This window comes from Chiloscyllium plagiosum, unplaced genomic scaffold (assembly GCF_037043375.1).
Source record: "Chiloscyllium plagiosum isolate Xiang-an unplaced genomic scaffold, Cpla_swu_hap1 HiC_scaffold_6, whole genome shotgun sequence".
Taxonomy (NCBI): domain Eukaryota; kingdom Metazoa; phylum Chordata; class Chondrichthyes; order Orectolobiformes; family Hemiscylliidae; genus Chiloscyllium; species Chiloscyllium plagiosum.
In genome coordinates this window covers 28,992,199-29,016,579 of record NW_028270144.1, presented here as the reverse complement: position 1 = coordinate 29,016,579, position 24,381 = coordinate 28,992,199, and the positions used below count along the sequence as shown (strand labels likewise).

The 24,381-nt window shown below is 41.4% G+C and overlaps 1 long non-coding RNA gene across 2 annotated transcripts; it reads right to left on the bottom strand.

Moving 5' to 3' along the window:
- Positions 1 to 4,323: 4,323 nt before the first annotated feature.
- On the bottom strand, positions 4,324 to 18,778 carry LOC122550522 (uncharacterized). Of its 2 annotated transcripts, none has more exons than XR_006311869.2 (3): positions 18,689 to 18,778; positions 9,676 to 9,807; positions 4,324 to 8,689 (listed from the first exon to the last, which is right to left on the bottom strand). It is a non-coding gene; the product is annotated as an uncharacterized LOC122550522 (long non-coding RNA). The 2 variants fall into 2 exon arrangements; XR_006311868.2 differs by having other exon boundaries at positions 4,324 to 5,586.
- Positions 18,779 to 24,381: the final 5,603 nt, after the last annotated feature.

Below are 24,381 nucleotides of genomic sequence, written 5' to 3'. Positions count from 1 at the left end.
GTATAAATGACGAAAAGTAGTGGACCCAACACCGATCCTTGTGGCATCCATTGGTCACAGGCCCGCAGTCTGAAAAACAACACTCCACCACCACACTCTGTCTTCTACCTTCAAGCCAGTTCTATATCCAATTGGTTAGTTCTTCCTGTATTCCATGAAATCTAACTTTGCTAACCAGTCTCCCATGGGAAACCTTGTCAAATGCCTTACTGAAGTCCATATAGATTGCGTTCACCACTCTGCCCTCATAATCCTCTTTGTTACTTCTTCAAAAAACTCAATCAAGTTTGTGAGACATGATTTCCTATGCACAAAGCCATGTTGACTATCCCTAATCAATCCTTGCCTTTCCAAATGCAAATCTTGCGCATCAGGATTCCCTTCAACAAATTGCCCACCACCTACACCAAGCTCATTGGTCTATAGTTCCCTGGCTTGTCCTTACCAACTTTCTTAAATAGTGGTACCACGTTAGTCAACTTGCAGTCTCCCGGCACCACACCTTTGACTATCGATGATAACAATATCTCAGCAAGAGGCCCAGCAATCACTTTTCGACCTTTCCACAGAGTTCTAGGGAACACCTGATCAGGTCCTGGGGATCTATCCACCTTTATGCGTTTCAAGACATCTAGCTTCCTCCTCTGCAATATGGACATAGATGTCTCCATCTATTTCCCCACATTCTATATTTTCCATGTCCTTTTCCACAGGAAACACTGATGCAAAATACTCATTAATATCTCCCCCATCTCCTGTGGCTCCACACAAAGGCTGCCTTGCTGATCTTTGAGTGGCCCTATTCTCTCCCTTGTTACTCTTTTGTCCTTAATATGTTTGTAAAAAGCCTTTGGATTCTCCTTAATCCTATTTGCCAAAGCTATCTCATGGCTTTTTTTTGGCCTCCTGATTTCCCTCTTAAGTATACTCCTCTGCCTTTATACTCTTCTAAGGATTCATTCAATCTCTCCTACATATATCTGACATATACTTCCTTCGATTTCTTAACTAAAGCCTCAATTTATCGAGTCATGCAGTACTTCCTACACTTGCCAGCCTTTCCGTTCACCCTAACAGGAATATAAAGTCTCTGGACTCTCGTTATCTCATTTTTAAAGACTTCCCATTTTCCAGCTGTCCTTTTACCAAGAACATCTGCCCCCAATCAGCTCTTGAAAGTTCTTGCCTGATACCATCAAAATTAACCTTCCTCCAATTTAGAACTTCAACTTTTAGATCTGGTCTATCTTTTCCATCACTATTTTAAAACTAACAGAATTATGGTCGCTGGCCCCAAGTACTCCCCCATTGATACCTCAGTATCTGCCCTGCCTTATTTCTCAACGTTTTGCACTTTCTCTCGTAGATACATCCACATACTGAATCAAAACATTTTCGTGGACATACTTAACAAATTCGTCTCCATCTAAACCTTTAACACTATGGCAGTCCCGGTTTATATTTGGAAAGTTAAAATCCCCTACCATAACCACTGTATTATTCTTACAGATAACTGAAATCTCCTTACAAATGTGTTTCTCAATTTCCCACTGACTATTAAGGAGTCTATAATACTATCCCAATAAGGTGATGATCCCTTCCTTATTTCTCAGTTTCAATCAAATAACTTCTCTGGCTGTATTTCTGGGAATATCCTCCCTCAGTACAGCTATAACACTATTCTTTCTCAAAACTGCACCTCCCCCCCCCCCCCCCCCCCCCCCCCCCCCCCCCACCACCCCCTTCTCTCTTGCCTCCCTTTCTGTCCTTCATGTAGCATTTCTATCCTGGAACATTAAACTGCCAGTCCTGTCCATCCCTGAGCATGTTTCTGTAATTGCTATGATATCCCAGTCCCATATTCTTAACCATGCCCTGAGTTCATCTGCCTTCCCTATTAGTCCTCTTGCATTGAAATAAATGCAGTTTAATTTATCAGTCCTACCTTGTTCTCTGCTTTTTCCCTGCTTGCCCTGACTGCTTGACTCGCTTCTTTTCTCAACTGTACCAATCTCAGATTGATCTCTTTTGTCACGATCTCCTTGGGTCCCACACTCCCACCTTACTAGTTTAAATCCTTCTGAGCAGCTCTAGCAAATCTCCCTGCGAGTATATTAGTCCTCTTCCAATTCAGGTGCAATTGTCCTTCTTGTACAGTTCACTTCTACTCGAGAAGAGATTGCATTGATCCAAAAGTGTGAATCCTTCCCCCATACACCAGCTCCTCAGCCAAACATTCATCTGTTCTATCCTCCGATTCCTACCCACACTATCTTGTAGCACTGGGAGTAATCCAAATATTACTACCCTTGATGACCTTCTTTTAAATTTCTGCCTAACTTTCTGTATTCTCCCTTTAGAATCTCATCCTTTCCCTTCCTATATAATTGGTTCCAATGTGTAGAATGACCTCCTGCTGGTCCCTCTCCTCTTTGAGAACATTCTGCACCCTCTCTGAGATATCCTTGACCCTGGCACCAGGGAGGCAACACATTTTCTGATTTTTCACTGCTGACCACAGAAACTCCTGTCTGTGCTTCTGACTAGAGAGTCCCCTAACAGAATTGATTGCTTGGAACCCGACATACCCCTCATTACATTAAAGCCGATTCGATACCAGAAATTTGGCTGTTCATGTTACATTCCCCTGAGAGTCAATCACCATCTAAATTTTCCAAAACAGCATAATCGTTTGAAATGGGGATAGCTACAGAAGGTTCCTGTATTACCTGCCAACTCTCTTACCTTTCCTGGACTTAACCCATCTATGTGACTGCATCTGCGGCTTTTCTCCCTTCCTATAAATGTCATCCATCACACCCTCTTGCTCTTGTAAATTCCTCATTGCCTTCAACTGTTGCTCAAACTGTTCCATTCAATATGATAGGATTCGCAAGCAACGACTAATCCTCAGTAACAAGTAAACTCTCCCTAAACTCCCACATCTGACAAGAAGAACATATCACTCTACTAAAAACCATTTTTGCTTCTCCCAAACTATAGACCCAGAAAATAGCACTGTCTTATTCCTCTACAAAACACTGCTCCAGGTTAACTTAATATTACAACTTCATATTTCAATAAAATATATAATCAATAAAGAATCTGCTCTATTCACTATTGTAGACTTACAACAAGGGTATACTTAAAACTACTCACTTTCCTGTTCAACAAGGTACCCTTAGAAATAAAGAAATTTTGTAATAATTGTATATATTCAGACTGATTACCAAGACTGAACCCAATTTCATACAGGCTGCCCCCATTCCAAGCTGTCTAATGGCCAAGAAGGCAGGTAAGTCTGATTTATAGAGTCCCTGATCTTAGCAATAGCCTAACCCCCTATTTTCTGCATAAGGCAAAGAGGAAACCAATGGAAATGGTGCAATAACAAAAGCAATGACATTTTGAAGTCATATAGCACCTTGAACATTGTAAAATAACATTCCAAGGTACTTCACAAGAGCATTAGGTCAGAAAATTTAACACTCACAGATATAAGATATTATGGCTTCCAAAATGATGAGCAATATGCAAGCTTTTTCCTACCAAGTAAGTATTTGCAAATCCATTAATGCTGAAATAATGAAAATCAGGGTGTCAATAAAACTAGAATTACAGCATTGATATTGCCAGATCTGTTCATTATTTCTGATACTCTGTATTATTATTTTCCAGAACAGTTTTTTGCTTTTATATTCGAGAGGGACTTGAAGGATCAAGCAACCCTATCAGAGCTCTGGCTATTGATCCTCTTGTCAAATGCACAAAAAGATGTAAAACCTAGATGCATCAAGTCTCTACCCGTTTCATGGTACTGCAGGCTATTGGCATGCAACAGAAATGCAACCATTTGGAGAGATCAAGAAAGGAGAGGCTTAGCTTTGTAACTTGGACAATATCTCCAAGGTCATTTGGGCATTCTGCTTCTTGCACAATAATACAAACATGGGAGTCGTAGTCATGGAGATGGAGAATTAGGTTTCACAGAATCAACACTTGTAGAGAAGGAAGAGGAAAAGAGAACAGAAATAGTCAAAGGCAATAATACAGTTGGGGAAACAAATAGGTCAATCATTGATTTACCTTTGACAAAGAATGTAATTTGATCTCAACATGCATATAGCTTTATAAATGTTAAACATAATGCAGTAGCTGTGTGAACATACAATCAATTATTGTACTTGGCTCTCAATCTTTCAACTACATGGTCTTTAAAGATCACTTGAAGATACATTGACATAAAGTACAATCTATATTTATCTGACTAATGTTGGCTCTCTCTCCAGTTCAAATTAAAAATCACGCAACACCAGGTTATAGTCAACAGGTTTAATTGTGTAATTTTTAACTTTGTACACCCCAGTCCAACACCGGCATCTCCAAATCAGTTCAAATTAGTAAGTGTACCATGTCATCTAATTCTTCTCGATTTGATCTCTGAGTTAACCCTCAGTGGAGCAGGAGTTACCATCTTTATGGGGATTTCTCAAATCTTTGTACTTCTTTCGCACTCCTTGTGCTGTCAACTAGTGGACAATGCCTATGATTTGAATAATCCTTGCATTTGACCTCACTGAATCTAATAGTAATTCTCTCTGTCTGCACATGGTGACTATTTGAATTGGTGTCATTGTAGTTCTAATGGTATATCGTCTTTCCACTCTAGAAATTTGAAATGATAAAACTTTTTAAGTTGTGTATTAGACATTAAAAGCAAATACACTGGATTTTGTCCCTTTAACATCCAACCAAAGATCACCAATTTCCAGTTCAACACCATTAATAATGCTGTTTTTAAAATCTTTATCTAGTTTCTTTGTAATTGCTACTGTCAGGATTGTAAAGTGTTTTATAACATCATGGATTAGTGGTGCTGGAAGAGCACAGCAGTTCAGGCAGCATCCAAGGAGCTTTGAAATTGATGAAGGAGCTTCATCAGGAAGGGCTTTTGCCCGAAACGTCGATTTCGAAGCTCCTTGGAGGCTGCCTGAACTCTTCCAGCATCACTAATCCAGAATCTGGTTTCCAGCATCTGCAGTCATTGTTTTTACCTTTATAACATCATGTCCTAGTGCTGCTTCTCTACATCTGAACAAGTGCAATGCCAATTTATGGGTTCACTGCTTCTAGTGTATACAGGGCAGTGGAGACCTGAAGAGGGCTTTGGTTCCTTTACTTCTCCCATTTCCACTGGCATCTTGGAGAGGGTATCAATTTGAGCTACCTCTTCCAGCGCTATCAAGTTTTCAGACATAGCAATCTTTGAAAAATAAATGGCTGAACATTCTTTTCGCGGTCCTTGCTGTGGGATTGGGAGAGTCAGCAATGGGGCAGAACAACTATGCACCCTTCCAGGATCATATCCACCTGACCCCGACCCCAGACATCCAGACACCACTGAGCCAAACCCACTGAGCAATTTAACATAAAAAGCAATTATTTTTCCCAAGTCCCAACTCTAATGAACTGCAAGTAGGTGCATGCAGCAGGGTGCAAGGGTTCCATGATCGAGCTCTTGTTGAATAGTGGTAATGGAGGCCTAGGTTCGAGTCCCACTTGTGCTTAAAGTGTATCATCACGCATCTACAAAAGGTTGATTAAAAATATTGATAAGAACTTCATATAATTAAAGTCTGGACTACAAAATGTTTCAGGTATTCAGAAATAACAATGATAATGCCTACATGTTGATTACAAATGTTTAATCTATTTGCCATTAGTTAGTGAATTATTCCCCATTGCACTAATGGTTTTCTGCTGGCTATTTCTTGATTGGTACCAGAAATGTTATTTTTGATTCCTTTCTCACAGCTCACCTCTTGTTAACTCCCAATTTGGTAGCCAAACATTTTTTTTCAACTTAGCTCAGACAGATAGTCTGATTACCTTGACTAGGGTCTTACTTAATCACATCCTTTTTTTTTAAACTTTTCTTATCTTTATGACATTATGACAAGGCATATTTTATCTAAGATAAAGCTAAGTTTCCATTACTGTTTATTCCCTTCCATTCTAAATAGTGACTCTAGCTCCATAGTCCTATTAACATTCATAAAAGCAGTGGGACATTAATCTAACTTCACATTCTTAAGTTTGTTTTCACCTTTCTTGTTTATCCGTTCTTTTACTTTGCTTCTTTGTCATGAGTTTCAAAATCTACCTCAAAATGTAATGCTCATTGTGTAGCATGGCTGATCTAACAACCTATTCTGACCTATTATTTCTAATTGCTTTGCCTTTTCCCATTCCCCTCTCGCACTCTGTTCAGTTCTAAAGATGATTTGATTTGATTTATTATGGTCACATGTATCAAGATACAGTGAAAAGTATTGTATTGAGTGCTGAGCAGGCACAAGTACATCAGGGTAACAGAACAGAATGAGGGTAACAGATAAGGTGCAGAGAAAGATCAACTCTAAGATATGAGAGGTCTGCTCATAAATCTGATAACAATGTTAAGAAGCTGTTCTTAAATCTATTGCTGGTGTTTTCAAGCTTTTCTATCTTCTGCCCAGTGTAAGAGGGTGGAAGAGAGTATAACTGGGTGAGAGGGGTCATTAATTATGTTGGCTGCTTTCCTGAGGCAGCAGGAGATGTAGACAGAGTCAATGGAAGGAAGGCTGGCTTGAGTGATGCACTGGGCTGTGTTCACAACTCTTTGTAGTTTCTTGCAGTCTTAGGCAGAGCAGTTGCCTTGCTGAGTTGTGATACAACCGGATCGGATGCTTTCTACTGTGCGTCTATAAAAATTGGTAAGGGTCATTGTGGACATGTTGAATTTCCTTAGTCTATAGAAGAAGTAGACGTGTTGGTGTGCTTTCTAGACTATAGTATTGACATTGTTGGATCAGGATAGATTGTTGCTGATGTTTAATCCTAGGAACTTGAAGCTCTCGATCACCTCCCCTCAGCGTCATTGATACAGGCAGGGGCATGTCCTCCATTCCACTTCCTGAAGTTTATGACCAGCCCCTTTGTTTTGTTGACATTGAGGAAGAAAGTATTGTCTGTTCACCGTGTCACTGAGCTCCATATCTCCTCCTGTACTCTGTCTTGTCCTTGTTTGAATTCCGACCCACTGTGGCAATACAAATTTGTAAATGGAATTAGAGCTGAATTTGGGCAGACAGCCATGAGTATATACAGGATATAGTAATTGGCTGAGTATGCAGCCTCGCGGGACTCCAGTGTTGAGAAATATTGTGGAGCAGATGTTGTCGCCTACACTTACTGATTGTACTCTGTGGATCAGGAGGTCGAGGATTTAGTTGCAGAGGAGGGAGCAGAGTTGTATGTCTCAGAGTTTGGAAATGAGTTTTGTTGGAATTATAGTGTTGAAGGTAGAGCTAATAAATAGAAGTCTGATGTAGGTGTCCTTGTTATCCAAATGTTCCAGGGATAAATGTAGGGCCAGGGAAATGACATCTGTCATAAACCTATTGTGATGGTAGGTGAATTGTAGCAGATCAAGGCAGTCTGGGAGGCTCAAGTTGATGTGTGCCATTACTAAACTCTCAAAGCACTTCATAATGAGGGACGACAGAGCCGCTGGGCAGTAGTCATTAAGGCACATTGACTGATTTTTCTTTGGCACAAGCATGATGGTGGTCTTCTTGAATCAGGTGGGAACCTTTAAGGGGAGGTTAAAGATGTGTGCAAATACTCCCACTAGCTGGCCTGCACAGTATCTGAACGCACAGCCAGGGACTCCAGCTGGGTTAGTCACTTTACATTAGTTCACCCTCAAGAAGGCTGATCTGACATCGGCGGTGGTGACTGTGGGTACAGGTGGACCCAAGGCAGTCAGGGCAGATGACATCATTTCACTGACCTTCTGTTCAAAATGAGCATAGAATGCACATCTCTCAGGCACTCAGTGTGCTGAACTTGGACTTGGTTCTCCATGGCAGCCACCAACCTGTCCACGGAGGTAGCCAGATTGTCACATGCTTATGGGAGTTCGGCCCCCATCGAGTAGCTGCATTCCCGCTGTCTTTGGGCAATAAGGGCCATTGTGTCAGATGTACGTCTCTGTCACTTTCATTCCACCCTGTACCTAAGTACAAATCCCTGACTGCCAGCAGCACTGTGTACTCTCCTCTTGGGGCTGATCTGATGCTGGTCTCTGGAAGTTGTCCAAGTGTCAGTGACCTGGGGCTTTTCTTCCTCAACCAGCTGAGGAGCTGTCATAGTGAGTTTCTCACCAGATTGTTCTCCCAAACTTTTTGAGCCTAACATTCCCACCCAGGTATCAGTATCTGAGCTGGTGGGAGGTTCAGTGTCAAGCTTTTCAGATGCTTCCTTTGAGGCAAAGGAACTTTCTTCATTAGACATTGAGGATGTGGCTTCTGGTGGAGTCAGACATTTCTCTGCCAAGATTGCTAACATCCTACAGATACCTGAACAAGACACAAGGGACAGCGGGCATCGCGGCTAGTAGCTAGAAGTTGTGCACGATGAATGAAAGATGGTGATGGTTGTCCTATCATAGACATTGTGGACATACTATCCTTGCTTTCCAAGCTTAGATTTTAACTGATGGGGCAGCGGAGGAAGAACAGCAGGATTGAGAGAAGTTCCACTCATGTTGATCCATTGATTGTCACTTTAAACACAATGTAGACGCAAACTACGTCATATTTGCATGGAAAAGTAGCTGTAGCTGTATGTTCAATTCATTTTGCTCCTTCAGATAGACAAAAAAAAATTGTGATTTTTATAATTTAAAATTGACATGGAAGTTTCTACAGGCTGGTTCCCTACCAAAACCTGCATTCCTTTTGTTGTTGCATATCAAAAGATGAATTGTATTAATTACCTGCTTGCTATGCTATATTTCACACCAAGTATGCAATATGCCTTGAAGAGGCAGGCACATAATATCATCACCATATAAAAGCATATGATCTGAAAGCGTAAAGATCTCAGACTCCATCTTACTGGGGCCAATTAGAGCATGACTTGCTAAGGGAAGTGTATAACAGTTTTTAAGTAAATTGCCCAGTACCAGCCCAGAGTGGTTATGATTGTAATGTAGGTGGATATCCAGAATTGAAATTAACATCCATTGAATCTTTCAGTGTTCTGTTACCCATATTCAGTTTTTTTAAAATATGGGACGTAAAAATACCCAGTTTAAGGTAAAAAGCCAATCACTCAATCCACTACAGATCAGATTATGGTGACAGCTCAGTAGTTATATTCTCTTTAAGCTGCATGTTGCTCTATGTTCTGCAGATAGTGATCATTGTCAGCATGATCCACAAGGCACCTAGGAGGCTTGGACAGAAGATCAGAGGAAAGGCTGCTCAGTAGGAAGCAGAGGTAATAAAACACTCCAAGATATTATTTGCAGGATCTTGCTACTCCACTGAAGATTCACTAGACAATAGGCTTGAACTTGAAAGAATTTGGAAACCAACAGCGACAAATTTATGTAAACACAGGTCTTCAAAGTATATAACCAGGAATCAGACTTACGTCTTTCCTACTTTAGTTTTAAATCCTGCCCAGTCAGACACCCTGTGTCAGTTTTTTAAAAAGGCAAGCTCTTGAAAAAATTTAAAATAAAAATGGTCATCAACATCTACATTCAGTTTAAACACAAAATCCTTCTGTTCAAAATGTTTTCTTCAGCATTAAAAAATGATTTTCCAAACTGAAGAAGCTTACCTTTGCACGGAGTATGATTGGATAGGCCATTTTAATCTCTTCAATATGGTTCCCAGTGAAGTTCTGTGACATCCTCACTCCTTGTGTAAATAGCATCAAATGGCTGAAACTTGGTATCATTGACCTTTATTTCTTAACAAATTCAAAATGTCACAAATTCATTAAACATGCAGTGAAAAAATAAAGTAATGTAGAAGCAAAAGAGGGTAAAACAAAAAGACAGAACAACAAACTAAGTAAAAGAGAAGAACAAAGAAGCCTTGCACCTTCTTTCAATAAAAAAACCATCGACAAGAAATAGAAGGCAAATATTTAATTATGGATTGGGCAACAAACAGATCTTTATGGAAATGCAGCCATTTAAGCAACAAGTGCAGCGTTACTTTGGAGATAATGATAATAAATAATCCAATGACGAGATCTCTGAAAATTGTACTTGCTGTTGGCAAGAAGATGCTTGAGCAAATTAGTGAGACTAAATTAAAACAAAATCCAGAAAAGATCTGGAGAGAATTGAAGAAAAGCTCAAGGTACAAATCAGCTTCTGATTTAACAGGCTTCAACTCCTGTTGTATAGAGAAAAACCCCAAGAGTTCTACTGACAATTTTGTCAGAAGATCCCACAGCAAAGGGAAGAACTCTCAGAGGCTAGTTTCATTGGCAGTTATCTCTATGCAGATTAAAGCATCCATGAAAGATCTTCTGGGCAAAAAAAAAGGGCCAAACTCCTGGTGCCTTACTTCAAGATGGATAGTAGCATGAGTCCACAATGGCAGGCCAACATCAGTTACATGCTTTAGGTATAGCCAGCACTATTGTTTTTGGAAGCAAAATTCTCCAAACTAGTAAAACCTCCAAGAGAAAATTATCTGCTGCATTTGCCTGCATAATGACATTTGCAATGGTAACAACTTGAATTTATGTGGTATCTTTAATGTAAAAAAAATCCCAAGGTGCTACAAGGTCAGAATGAAACAAAATTTCACCCTGAGCTATTTAAGGCAATATCAAAACTGAGTTAGACAGATCTTTAAACAGGAAACTTGAAAGTTATGGTGTGAGGCATGGGGATGGTGGTATTCAGGCCAGAAACTGGAGTTATGGTCTCAAACATGTCAGCCATGATCTTAGATTAGATTACTTACAGTGTGGAAACAGGCCCTTTGGCCCAACAAGTCCACACCAACCCTCTGAAGAGCAACCCACCCTGACCCATTCCCCTACATTTACCCCTTCACCTAACACTATCGGCAATTTAGCATGGCCAATTCACCTAACCTGCATATTTTTGGACTGTGGGAGGAAACCGGAGCACCCGGAGGAAACCCACGCAGACACAGGGAGAATGTGCAATCTCCACACAGACAGTTGCCTGAGGCGGGAATCGAACCCGGGTGTCTGCAGTTTAAATGACAGAGCAGTATTGACAGGCTGAATAGTCTACTTCTCTCATATCTTATGACTTTATAATTAGGGCAAATAGCCAAACGTTTGGTCAGTGTGAGATGTTAAAGCAAGTCTTGAAGGCAGCAGAGTTTTGTATAACTTTAACTTTCCAGAAGGAAAAAGCTGGGAAGTCAACCAGCAGTTTGTTGAAATAGTCTGGAGATATCAAAAATGTAAATGACAGCTTCAGCAGAAGGTGAGTTGAATCAGGATTGGAGTTGGACAAGGTTACAGTGATGGTAATAGATGGTTTAGGTGTTGCATGTATATGTGGGGGCAAACCCATTTCTGGATATGTACTGGTGTGCCTCAGACTGTTACAAGTGAGACAGAGTCAATAGTTCAGGAATAGAATGTGGAAGGAGAAAAACGAATGGCTTCAGTCCCCCCAGTATATAATTAGAGGAAATTGCTTCTCATGTAGTATTGGGTATTGTGTAAAGAACTCCCGTCCTGCTTCCTCAAATCGTTTTCTCATCTGCAAGCACTACTCAGGAGTGTGATTGAATACTCTCCATTTGCCAAGATAGGCATTCCTTCAACAACACTCAAGAAGCTCAGCATCATCAAATTATCCAACCCACTTCACTAGCCTATCTATCTAACACATTCAACGTTCACTCCCTCCACCATTGACACACAATGGCATCAGCATGTACCATCTAAAGATGCACTGCAATAACTTAATCAGGCTGCTTTTCTAGCAATTTCTAACCCTATCATGTAAAAGGACAAGGACAACATATATATTGGATCACCAAGCAATGCACAATTCTGACGTTGAACTATATCACCATTCTTTCACTGTCACTTGGTCAAAATCCTGGAACTCCCACCTTAATAGCATTGTGGCTGTATCTGAAATAGCAGAGACTGGTATCCCGTCACCCAGTCACCCTTTATTTACATTTGGAGAGTCATTGACACTGATCCAGCTCCCTCACAACCAGCTCTCAGATTGGGAGGTTGTATGACACTCCTGTTTTTATCTGTCAGCCAGGGCTCCCTGCTTGGACCAGATTAACAGCCCCAATCAGGGAACTCTTTGCAATGAGGTCCACCTCGCTGATCTCATTACAATCACTGTGGTACCTACACTACATGCCAGCAGCTCAATAAATCAGATCACCACCACCAGAATAAGGTGGGTGAACTTGTGGCATGGGTTTGTACCTGGGATTGCAATGTTGTGGCCATTCCAGTGACATGGCTAGAGGACAAACAGGAATGGTTGTTGCAGATTCCAGAATTGAGATGTTTCAGAAAGAACAGAGAAGATGGTAAAAGAGGTGGGTGTGTAGCATTGTTAATCAAGGGTAGTATTACAGCAGCTGAGATAACATTTGAGGACACATCCATTGAGGTAGTTTGGGCTGAGGTTAGAATCAGGAAAGGAGAGGTCACCCTGTTGGAAGTTTTCTATAGGCCTCCGAATTGTCCCAGGGATATAGAGGAAAGGATAGCAATGATAATTCTCTATAGGAGCAAGAGTAATAGGGTAGTTGTTATGGTGGACTTTAACTTCCCCAATATTGACTGGGAATACTATAGTTCAAGCAGTTTAGATGGGTCAATTTTTGTTCAATGTGCGCAGGAGGGTTTTCTGACACAGTGTGTAGACAAGCCAGCAAGAGGCGACGCCACATTGAATTTGGTATTGGGTAATGAACCTGGCCAAGTGTTGGAGGTAGGTGAGCACTTTTTAGTGACCATATTTCAGTTATGTTTACAATAGCTATGGGCAGGGATAGGTGTATACTGCAGGGAAAGAACTATGATTGGGGTAATGGCAATTATAATGTGATTAGGCAAGATTTAGGATACATAGGATGGAGAAGGAAACTGCAGGGGATGGACACTCTTGAAATGTGGAGATTATTCAAGGAACAGCTACTATGGGTCCTTGCTAAGTATATACCTATCAGGCAGGGAGGTAGTTGTTGAGAGAGGGAGCCATGGTTTACTAAAGAAGTTGAATCTCTTGTCAAGAGAAAGAAGAAGGCTTATGTGACGATGAGGCGTGAAGGCTCAGCTCGGGGGATTGAGAGCTTTAAGTTAGCCAGAAAAGATCTTATAGAGGGCAAAGATGAGCCAGGAGGGGTCATAAGAAATAGTTGGTGGATAGGATCAAGGAAAACCCTAAAGCCTTCCATAGGTGTATCAGGAATAAAAGAATGACTAGAGTAAGATTAAGGCCAATCACAGATAGTGGAAAGTTCTGTGTGGAATTTGAGGACATTGGGGAAGCGCTTAATGAATACTTTTCATCAGTATTCACATTGGAAAAGGGCAATGTTAGTGAGAATAGGGAGATATAGGCTACAAGATTAGATGGGATTCAGGTTGACAAAGAAGAGATTTTAGCAATTTTGGAAGATTTGAAAATAGACAAGACCCAGGGCCAGATGGGATTCATTCTCAGATTCTCTGGGAAGCCAGGGAGAAGATTGCAGAGTCTTTAGCTTCGATCTTTATGTCATCATTGTCGACAGGGGTAGTGCCAGAAGACTGGAGGATAGCAAATGTTGCTCCCTTGTTTAAGAAGGGAAGTTCGGACAATCCTGGTAATTATAGGCCAGAGAGCCTTACTTCAGTTGTGTGTAAGATGTTGGAAAAGGTTATAAGAGATAGGATTTACAATCATCTGGAAATGAATCACTCGATTAGGGATAGTCAACATGGTTTTGTTACGGGTAGGTCGTGCCTCACTAACCTTATTGAGTTCTTCGATAAGGTTACAAAACAGATGGATGAAGGTAAAGTGGTTGATGTGGTGTATATGGACTTAAGTAAGGCATTTGATAAGGTTCCACATGGTAGGCTATTTCACAAAATACGGAGGTTTGGGTTTGAAGGTGATTTAGTGGTTTGGATCAGAATTGGTTAGCTGAAAGAAGACAGAGGGTGGTGGCTGATGGGAAATGTTCATCATGGAGCTCAGTTACCAGTAGTGTACCGCAAGGATCTGTTTTGGGGCCACTGCTGTTTTTCATTTTTATAAATGATCTGGATGTGGGCGTAGAAGGATGTTTTAGTAAATTTGGAGATGACTCTAAGGTAGGTAGAGTTATGGATAGTGCCAATGGGTGTTGGGGGTCACAGAGAGAGATAGATAAGATGCAGAGCTGGGCTAGAAGTGGCAAATCGAGTTTAATGTGGCAAAGTGTGAGGTAGTTCACTTCGGAAAAAGTAACAGGAATTCAGAGTACAGGGCTAATGGTAAAATTCTTGGCAGTGTGGATGAACAGAGAGATCTTGATGTCCAAGTGCATAAATCCCTGAAAGTTGATAAGGTTAATAAGGTTGTTCAGAAAATATATGATGTGTTGTCATTTATTGGTCAGGGGATTGAGTTTTAGAGCCACGAGGTCATGCTTCAGCTGTACAAGGCACTGGTAAGGCCGCACCTGGAGTATTGCATGCATTTGTGGTCACCGCATTGTAGGAAGGATTAGATTAGATTAATTGCAGTATGGAAACAGGCCCTTCAGCCCAACCAGTCCACACCACCCCTCCAAAGGGTAATCCACCCAGACCCATTCCCCTAGCCCATATTTAGCCTGACTAACGCACCTAACACTATGGGCAATTTAGTTTGGCCAACTCACCTGACCTGCACACCTTTGGATTGTGGGAGGAAACCCATGCAGACACGGGGAGAATGTGCAAACTCCACACAGACAGTCACCTGAGGCAGGAATCGAACTCGCATCCCTGGCACTGTGAGGCAGCAGTGCTAACCACTGAGCCACCATGCTGCCCCAAGGAAGGAGGAAGTTTTGGAAAGGGTTCAGAGGAGATTTACTAGGATGTAGCCTAGTATGGAAGGAAGGTCTTATGAGGAAAGGCTGAGGGAACCGAGGCTGTTTTTGTTGGAGAGAAGAAGGTTGAGAGGTGACTTAGTCGAGACATACAAGATAATCAGAGGGTTTCATAGGGTGGATAGTGAAAGCCTTCTTCCTCGGATGGTGATGACTAGCATGAGGGAACATAGCTTTAAGTTGAGGGGTGAGACAAATATCAGGGGTAGTTTCTTTACTCAGAGAGTAGAAGGGGTGTGGAATGGCCTGCCTGCATAGTAGTAGACTCACCAACATTAAGGGCATTTAAATAGGCATTGGACATACATATGGACAATAATGGAACGGTGTAGGTTAGATGGGCATTAAATTAATTTCACAGGTTGGCGCAACATCGAAGGCCAAAGGGCTTGTACTGTGCTGTAACGTTCTATGTTCTATGTGTTCAAGTGCAATTAAGGGTAGGAAATAAATGCTGACCGAACCAGCAAAGTGCATATCCTGTGAATGATTTTTTTTAAAAAGCAGCCTGATAATTTAATGACAGTGGAGCATTCGAGAGAGACGATGGTGAGGAAAGGTTGGGTGTTAACAACAAACAAGCTGGATATTTCCTGCGATATTTCCTGATGAAATTATCAAGAAGACATGTGAACTTGCAGGGTGTAGTTGTAAGGACAGAATCTTGGGGGACACCAAAGCTAGCTATGGAGGACCATGAAAGGAAGCCATTGTCGGTGATTCTCTGAATTCAATAACACTGGAATGACTATTGTTACACTGTTGCCACACATTTCATAAAATGACGAATTGTTTCAGTACAGAAACCATTCAATCCATTGGAAACATGCTAACTTTTCAGGAGTGACTCCTGTACAACCATTCTCCACATCCCTGCACATTTCAATACATTTGACATATCTTGAGTATTTCTGAGTAAGTGACAAGGTACATTGTGAACAATACTTTTCTACTGATCTTTATCTAGTGAATCCTTCCAGTTAACTAGTTCTGAGGAAGGTTCACTGGGCCTGAAACGTTAACTCCACATTTCTCTCCATAGATGGTGCCAGACCTGCTGAGCTTTTCCAGCAATTCTGTTTTTGTCACCATTTGCAAAACAATTTGCTGAAACTCAGGGTAGGCTGAGCACAGGGGGCTGCCAAAACTTAAGAGGCTAGCATTTGTTCTAAACAGCCTGAACTAGAACTCCTGCTATACTCTGGTTCTCAATAGATGTAAAGCTGGAAAAACACAGCAGGCAATAAAGTCAATGTTTCAATGTCTGGAGATGCTGGAACAGGTCTGACATTGAAACATTGACTTTTCTGCCTGCTGCATTTTTCCAACTTCACATCGATTGACTCTGGCTTCCAGCATCTGCAGGCCTCACTGTCTCCTATACTCTGGTCCTCACATGGTTACAACAACGGATATTGCTCCTATCCTGCCTGGGATGAAAACACCCCTCTGTTCTATTTACTTGTCAAGACTGTGATTGAACTTTGGTATTTTGCCCTCTCTTCATAAAACCAAATGAGAGATATGATCCTGAACAATGAGTACAGTCATTATGTTAATCTGAAATGGCCTAATGTTGTCTTTATTGCCCCTTAACACATATTATTGAAACTCCTTGCCAAAAGCTTCTCTCATTTCTATAGAACATTAATCAATATATTTTAGAATGAAAGTGCAAGGGCAAAAAACAAAGAGAATTTGTTACCACGTTTTACCTGCTGCACTAATAGCTTTAACAACAATAACTTTAATTCATTTTTACCTTGAACATAGTGAAATGTATTCCAGAGAAAAGACAGACATGTCATCAAAGCTTTACATCTAATGTGACCGCATGTCTCTTTGCGTTCAGTGATAGTCCAGTTTTTTACAACAACAAACTGTTGGCAAAACGTCCCAAGGTTCTTCACATTATCAGAGCTGAAAATGTGTTGCTGGAAAAGCGCAGCAGGTCAGGCAGCATCCAGGGAACAGGAGAATCGACGTTTCGGGCATAAGCCCTTCTTCAGGAAACGTCGATTCTCCTGTTCCCTGGATGCTGCCTGACCTGCTGCGCTTTTCCAGCAACACATTTTCAGCTCTGATCTCCAGCATCTGCAGACCTCACTTTCTCCTCTTCACATTATCACACAACCAATTTGACATTGAACCACAGGAGAGATATTGGGACATTGACTAAACGTTTTGTCAAAGGGATAGGTATAAACACATTAAAAACTAACTGAGGGATAGAGAAGTGAAGATTAGGAAGAGAATTCCAGGGGTTAGCTTTAGCCAGCCGAAGGTACAAAAGGCACATTTACAAAAGTAGTGGATCCACAACAGGCCAGAATTGGGGCAGCACAGAGGTCTCAGAAAGTTATAACACTGGGGAAATTAACTTTGTCACACAGAGGAAATGTGAGTTTCTATTGAGTCTGATATAAACGTTTTATTTGACCCTAAAGATATAATATGCTTTCGTCACTGGAAAGTTTTATTGTCCTAAAAACATTCAATCGGAGTAAATATGAACTTGCCCATTTTGACAGGAAGAACAGAAGAACATTGTGCTTTTTAAGTGGAGAAAGATTGCAGAGATCAGTAGTCTGGGGGAAAATAACTTTCCTAGGGCATGAATCACAAAGTTCGTATGCAGGTACACCATGTGATTAAGAAAGTAATAGAATGATGTCATTTATTGCAAGGGAGGTGGAATATAAATGTAAGGAAGATGTTGCCAGGATTGGAGGAGTTGTGCTGTAGGTAGATGCTGATAGGCTGGGGTTATTTCCCATCGGAATCTGAAAGGTGACCTTTATAAAATCATGAGGGGCATGGATAGGGTGAGTAGCCAAGGTCTCTTCCCCAGGGTGGTGGAGTCAAAGTCTGGAGGGCATAGGTTTAAGGTGAGAGAGGAAAGTTTTAAAAGGTACTAAATGGTAACTTTCTCACATAGAGGGTGATATGTGTATGGAATGAGCTACCAAAGGAAGTGATGGAGGCTGGGAAAATTAAAACATTTCAAAGGCATTTGGATGGATATATGAAAAGAAAGGGTTCAAAGGGATATGGGTCAAGTGTTAGCAAATGGGACTATTTAGGATATCTGGTCAGCATGGATGAGTTGGTCTGTTTCCATGCTGTACTGCTCTATGACTCTATAAATGTTACTGTAGCTGTGCAAGGCATTGGTGAGACCACATCTGGAATACTATGTACACTTCCGGTGTCCATATTTGAAAAAAAATCATTAATTTAGAAAGTGTTCATAGAACATTCATTTGTCTCATCTCTGGGATGAAAAGCTCCCTTATTAAGAAAAGTTGAATAGGTTAGGCCTATATCCATTGCAAATTACAAGAATGAGAGGAGACCTTATTGAAGCATGTAAGATTTTGAGGGGACCAGATAGGCTGGATGCCGGGAGAATGTTTCTTCTCATAGCAGAGACTAAAACTTGGAGACATGATTTAAAAATATGAGGTCTCCCTTCTCAGACAGAAATGAGGTGAATTTTTCCTCTCAAAGCAGTGTTGGAGTGTGGAACTATCTCTACCAGAAGATAGTGGAGGCTGGATAGTTAAACTTATTCCAGGCTAAGTTGAATAGATTCTGAAAGTAACTGGAGTCAAATATTATGGGTTGTAGACAGGAAAGTAGAGCTGTGACCAAAACCAAATCAGATATGATCAATATTGAATGAAGAAGCAGAACTGAAAGTGCTGAATGATTGACTCCTGCTCCTAAGCTTTGTTTTGACACACCTCAAATACTTTGGCATGCTTGTTAAAAGCCATTGTTCTGATGCTCAGATCTGGGCTTCTCTGCTTCTACTCACCAGATGGTGGTTTTCATCTCCATAATGAACAGTGTGCTGGTAAGGGCAAAAATGAACATGATGTGAAGAGAGATACACTATGTACTTTGTAACAACCATAGTGCTGGATAATGCACAGTGAAACAACAGAACAGTGTCTGCATTCTTTTTCCATAGAGCTATCCCTATGGTCACGCTGTATGAGACCCAAACTAGCAATGGGTTATTGTTGTTGACTTACAGCTAGTCCACACCTAAATTAATTGCTTTCTAAACATTATAACCAGGCAAAACATTCTCCTGAATCAGAATAGTTTGCCTCCACCCTAATATTGTCTGGAGGAACCAACCTATCAGCAGTGCAACCTTCCCCTTGCTACAACCTGCTCAGGAAATGTCAAGTCTGTCCACTAGGTTCTCTCCAGATGGAGCGTGTGCACATGCATTGCACAAGTGCGGTGGTGCTTGCTGTGGGACCACATCTTGCATCTAGATTCTAACCCTTCCTCCCTACTACACCCCACTTCCACATGTAGTAAGCTAAAATCCAGCCCTCAGAGATAGAAAGCACATGAGATAAGATGGAAGCTTAGAGCTGAGAAAGACAATCAGCCAAGATTTATTGAATAGTTAAGGAGGCATGTGGCCTACTAGGTAGCACGGTGGCTCAGTGGTTGACACTGCTGCCTCACAGCGCCAGAATCCTGAGTTTGATCCCAGCCTCAGGTGACTGCCTGTGCAGAGTTTGCACATTCTCCCCGTGTCTGTGTGGGTTTCCTCCGGGTGATCCAGTTTCCTCCCACAGTCCAAAGATATGCAGGCGAGATGAATTGGCCAAGCTAAATTGCCCAGTGTTCAGGAATATGTAGGTTAGGCGTGTTTAGATTAGATTAGATTAGGTTACTTACAGTGTGGAAACAGGCCCTTCGGCCCAACAAGTCCACACCACCCCGCCGAAGCGCAACCCACCCATACCCCTACATTTACCCCTTACCTAATACTACGGGCAATTTAGCATGGCCAATTCACCTAACCTGCACATCTTTGGACTGTGGGAGGAAACCAGAGCACCTGGAGGAAACCCACACAGACACGGGGAGAATGTGCAAACTCCACACAGTCAGTCGCCTGAGGCGGGAATTGAACCCGGGTCTCTGGCGCTGTGAGGCAGCAGTGCTAACCACTGTGCCACCGTGCTGCCCAGTCAGGAGTAAATGTAAAGTGATAGGGTAGGGGAATGGGTCTGGGTGGGATACTCTTCAGAGTGTCGGTGTGGACCTGTTGGGCCAAATGGGCTGTTTTCCCTTTGTGGGGATTCTATTCTATTCCTGCTTCTGTTTCTTAAGTTCAAACTCAAATACAGTCAATTATTCATCTTCAACAATTTCGTGAATACTCAACATCAGCAGCCATGTAAAGACAGTACAGTTCAACCTGACCCTCAATAATCGGATTTCAGTTTCTGTGTAGAAGCGAGCTGACTTGCTCTTTGTTCCTGGCATTCTTCATTCAATTTATTGCACTTCCAGAGTTAGTAGTGGTTTGGTTTCTGTTTCGTTATTTAACACAAAAGTTAAATATTCTGTGTACCTAATTAGATACATTTATAGGAAGTAGAGTACAGAGTTCTCCAAATATAAACTCTTTAGAATAGCATCTCTCATCAAGATTTTGAAACTAAGGAGGAACTTGTGTTCACATATTCTTTGTGCAAATGCATTTGATCATTGTTCACTGTGAAATGCCACGGTTATGTGGTCTCAAACATAAATGCTTTCAGATTAGAAGCAGAAATCGCTAAAAGCCAGCGCATGAAACATGGGGTTGAATTTTCCTCTTATTGGTTAAATGTTATTTTCGGGCCCTGTCATGCAGAGTTTCCTGTAACTGCCCAAGGTGACATTTCTCACTCAATGATCTGCTGCTCTCCTCATTCATTCTTTATACAGGTTCTTCTCATTCAACCGTACAGCTGCCGGAACCTTGCGCTATCCATGCAACGGGTGCTCTATGTAAACCCCACCTGCACACTACTTCAATGCTGCATGCCAAGAATTGGCATTTATTGTTGGCTGTCCCAACAGTTTGGAGAAAGTGAGGTCTGATAAGATAACCCAGAAAGGAAATCTAGCACCTACTTTGGAGAAAAGGGCCAAGAGGTGCTTGTAAACAGGATGGTGGAGAGGAGGACTGTCCACTTTGTTCTGTACCAGCAAAAACATTCACACCTCCAGAAATAGTCAAACTGAACCCAGATAGCAACTTGGCTAAGTGCTGCATCAAGAGGAACATGTAGGAGTTATGACTTCTGCACTCTGAAGGGTAAGTGACACCATTTTCTCTCCATTTCCTCATACTCACTTTATCTCTGCAAATGCAGTTACATCATCAACATTAATGGTACACAACTCTCACCACTGCTTGCAGCATCTCCACTCAATACAGCATCATGCCCACCCCCATGACTATTCAGAGTTGGTAACCATGACAAGCTGTCTGGATTTCAATCTGCATAAAAATGCAGAGAAGCTGTGAGCCTGTGAGCTGTCAATCAAATAGCAGTGAGCTAAAAGGCATGGCAAGGCAGAGGTGAGAAACCAAATCAGTTCAAAGTAAATGTGAAGAAAGCAAGTTAAAAGCTATGGGATGCCCTCCATTTAGATGCATTTGATGGCTGTGTGTAACTGCACATTGTGTGATCTGTCAGAATCATTGCTTTGGAACGTGTCAGTGAATTCCAAAAGTGTAGAAGTGAAGTATGTCCAGAACTGCATTATGAACAAGTCTGACGTTGGCATGCAAATGTGTTGAAGCTTGTGTTTTGCTGATGCCAACTTCTGTTGGCATGTGGAGATGGTTACCATGATTGGAGTGCATAATAAGATCATATTAGAGAAGCAGGCCTTTTGACTCATTGAATCTGAAGAGCATTCCAGACAGACCCATCCCCTTTGCCCTATCCATGTAACCCGACATTTTCCAATGGGAGGAAAGCATTACTACTAGTTGATACCAAATTAGCAGCTTTGGGTTCCTAATGTTCAGCTAGGTATAATTGTACTCAATCAATATTATGGAGTGTTACATTATGCGTATATTAATAGGGGGTTTATTCCTGCTCCTATCTGTCCCCTCATGCTGTATATTCTTCAATTAAACAATGGCTGATCTGTATCTAATTTAAACACTTCAGTTATCTACCTCTAGTAAATTATTACATTCAAGTGAAAATATGCTTGAGTCGCTGTAATTATTACAGAATCACAGAACACCTACAATGTGGAAACAGGCCGTTTGGCCCAACAAGTCCACACTGACCCTCCGAACAGTAACCCACTCAGGCCCATTCTCCTACTCTATTACTCTACATTTCCCCTGACTAATGCACCTAGCCTAAACATCCCTGAACACTATGGACAATTTAGCTTGGCCAATTCAAGCTAAATCTTTGGGCTGTGGGAGGAAACCAGAGCATTCAGAGGGAACCCACACAGACACAGGGAGAATGTGCAAACTCCACACAGACAGTCTCCCAAGAATGGAATTGAATCCGGGTCCCTGGCACTGTGAGGCAGCAATGCTATCCACTGAGCCACCATGTTGCCCTGTGTTGGTGAACGGATCTGAAGGTGGAGTTCTAAATGTTACTAATAAGGTATAACTACTTTACTCATATGTATTTGCATCCTATTATTCACTCATTTTGCCTCATTTATATTAAAACATGTGGCAAGCAGGATCCCACCAGTTAACTGCTGACTTTCGAATCAGGAGTTGGTGTTGGCTAATTTTAAACCAGTGTGTGGGAAAATCACAAATTTAATATAAATGAGGCAAAATGAGTGAATAATAGGATGCAAATACATATGAGTAAAGTAGTTATACCTTACTAGTAACATTTAGAACTCATTAATAAGTAGAACATCAGACTTTTTCTCCTCAATGTCAACTATCAGATTTCTTCACTTTCACCATATTCTCCCACATTTCTCATCATTGTCCCTGTTGCTTAAGGGCTGGGAAAATGCTACTCATTAAGTTAGAAGTGAACAGTTAAAATGGTGTAAATCTTCAGAACTGTAAGACAGCCAGCTACCAAAGAAAACAACGAACAATTAGAACTGCAGTCTTTGTACTAGTGAATAGGTCAGAGTCATAGAGCCATAGAGATGTACAGCGCGGAAACAGACCCTTCAGTCCAACTCATTCATGCCGACCAGAGAATGCCTTTGGATTTTCCAGTCCCTATACCTGTGGAGATGAAAGTGGTCTGAGACAGAATTGGAACTTTTTCCAATCTGAAAGGCAAATTATTGAGGAAACCATAGATTTAAATAGAGAAACTGAACAAATAAGAACAACTCTATTGATAATGCAATATAACAAAGAACTGCAGATACAGTCATAGATTTATATAGCACAGAAACTTGGTCCACCTTGTCCACTCCAACCAGATAATCTAAACTGATCTGGTCCCATTTGCCAGCATTTGGGCCATATCCCTCTAAACCCTTCCTAATCATGTACCCATCTAGATGCCTTTTAAATGTTGCAGTTGTACCCATCTCCACCAGTTGGCAGCATGCTCCATACACATTCCATGCCCTCTGCACAAAGAAGTTACCCCTCTGGTCTCTTCTAAATCTTTCCCTTCTCACTTAAACCAATGCCTTCTAGTTTTGGACTCTCCTGTCCTGGGGAAAAGATCGTGGCTATTTACTCTATCCATGCCCCTCATGATTTTATAAACTTCTATAAAATCACCCCTCAGTCACTGAAGCTCCAGGGAAAAAGGCCTCAACCTATTCAGCTTCTCCCTATACCTCAAACTCTCAATCCCAGTAACTTCCATGTAAATCTTTTCTGAACCTTTTCAAGCTTAGCACAATCTTTCCTTTGGCTGGGAGACCAGAATTGAATGCAGTATTCTAAAAGGTGGCCTATCAATGTCCTGTACAGCTGTACCATGACCTCCCAACTCCTATATTCAATGCACTGACCAATGAAGGCAAGTGTGCCAAATGCCGCCTTCACCACCTGTCTCCCTGCAACTCCACTTTCAAGGAACTATGCATCTGCACCCCTGGGTCTCTTTGTTTGGCAACACTCCCCAAGGGCCCTACCGTTAACTGTATACATCCTACCATGGTTTGCCTTACCACAATGCAACACCCTACATTTATCAAAATTAAACTCTATCTGGCCCATTAGCCCATCTGATCAAGGTCCTGTTATACTCTGATCTAACCTTCTTCACTGTCCATTATATAACCAATTTTGATGTCTATTGCAAACTTATCAACCATACCTCCTATATTCACATTCAAATAATTTGTGTAACTTACGAAATGCAGTGGAACCAGAACTCATTCTTGTAGCACACCATTGGTCTCGGATCTCCAGTTGGCAAAACAACTGTCTACCACTACCATCTGTTTCTTACCTTCAAACTAATTGGCTAGCTCTCCCAGATCTCTTGTGATCTAATGTTGCTAGCCAATCTACCATGTGGAACCATGTCAAATGTTTTGCTGAAGTCCATACAGACAGCCTTCTTTGTCACCTCTTCAAAAACCTCAGTCAAGTTAGTGAAACATGATTTCCCACACACAAAGCCATGTTGATTATCCTCAATCTGTT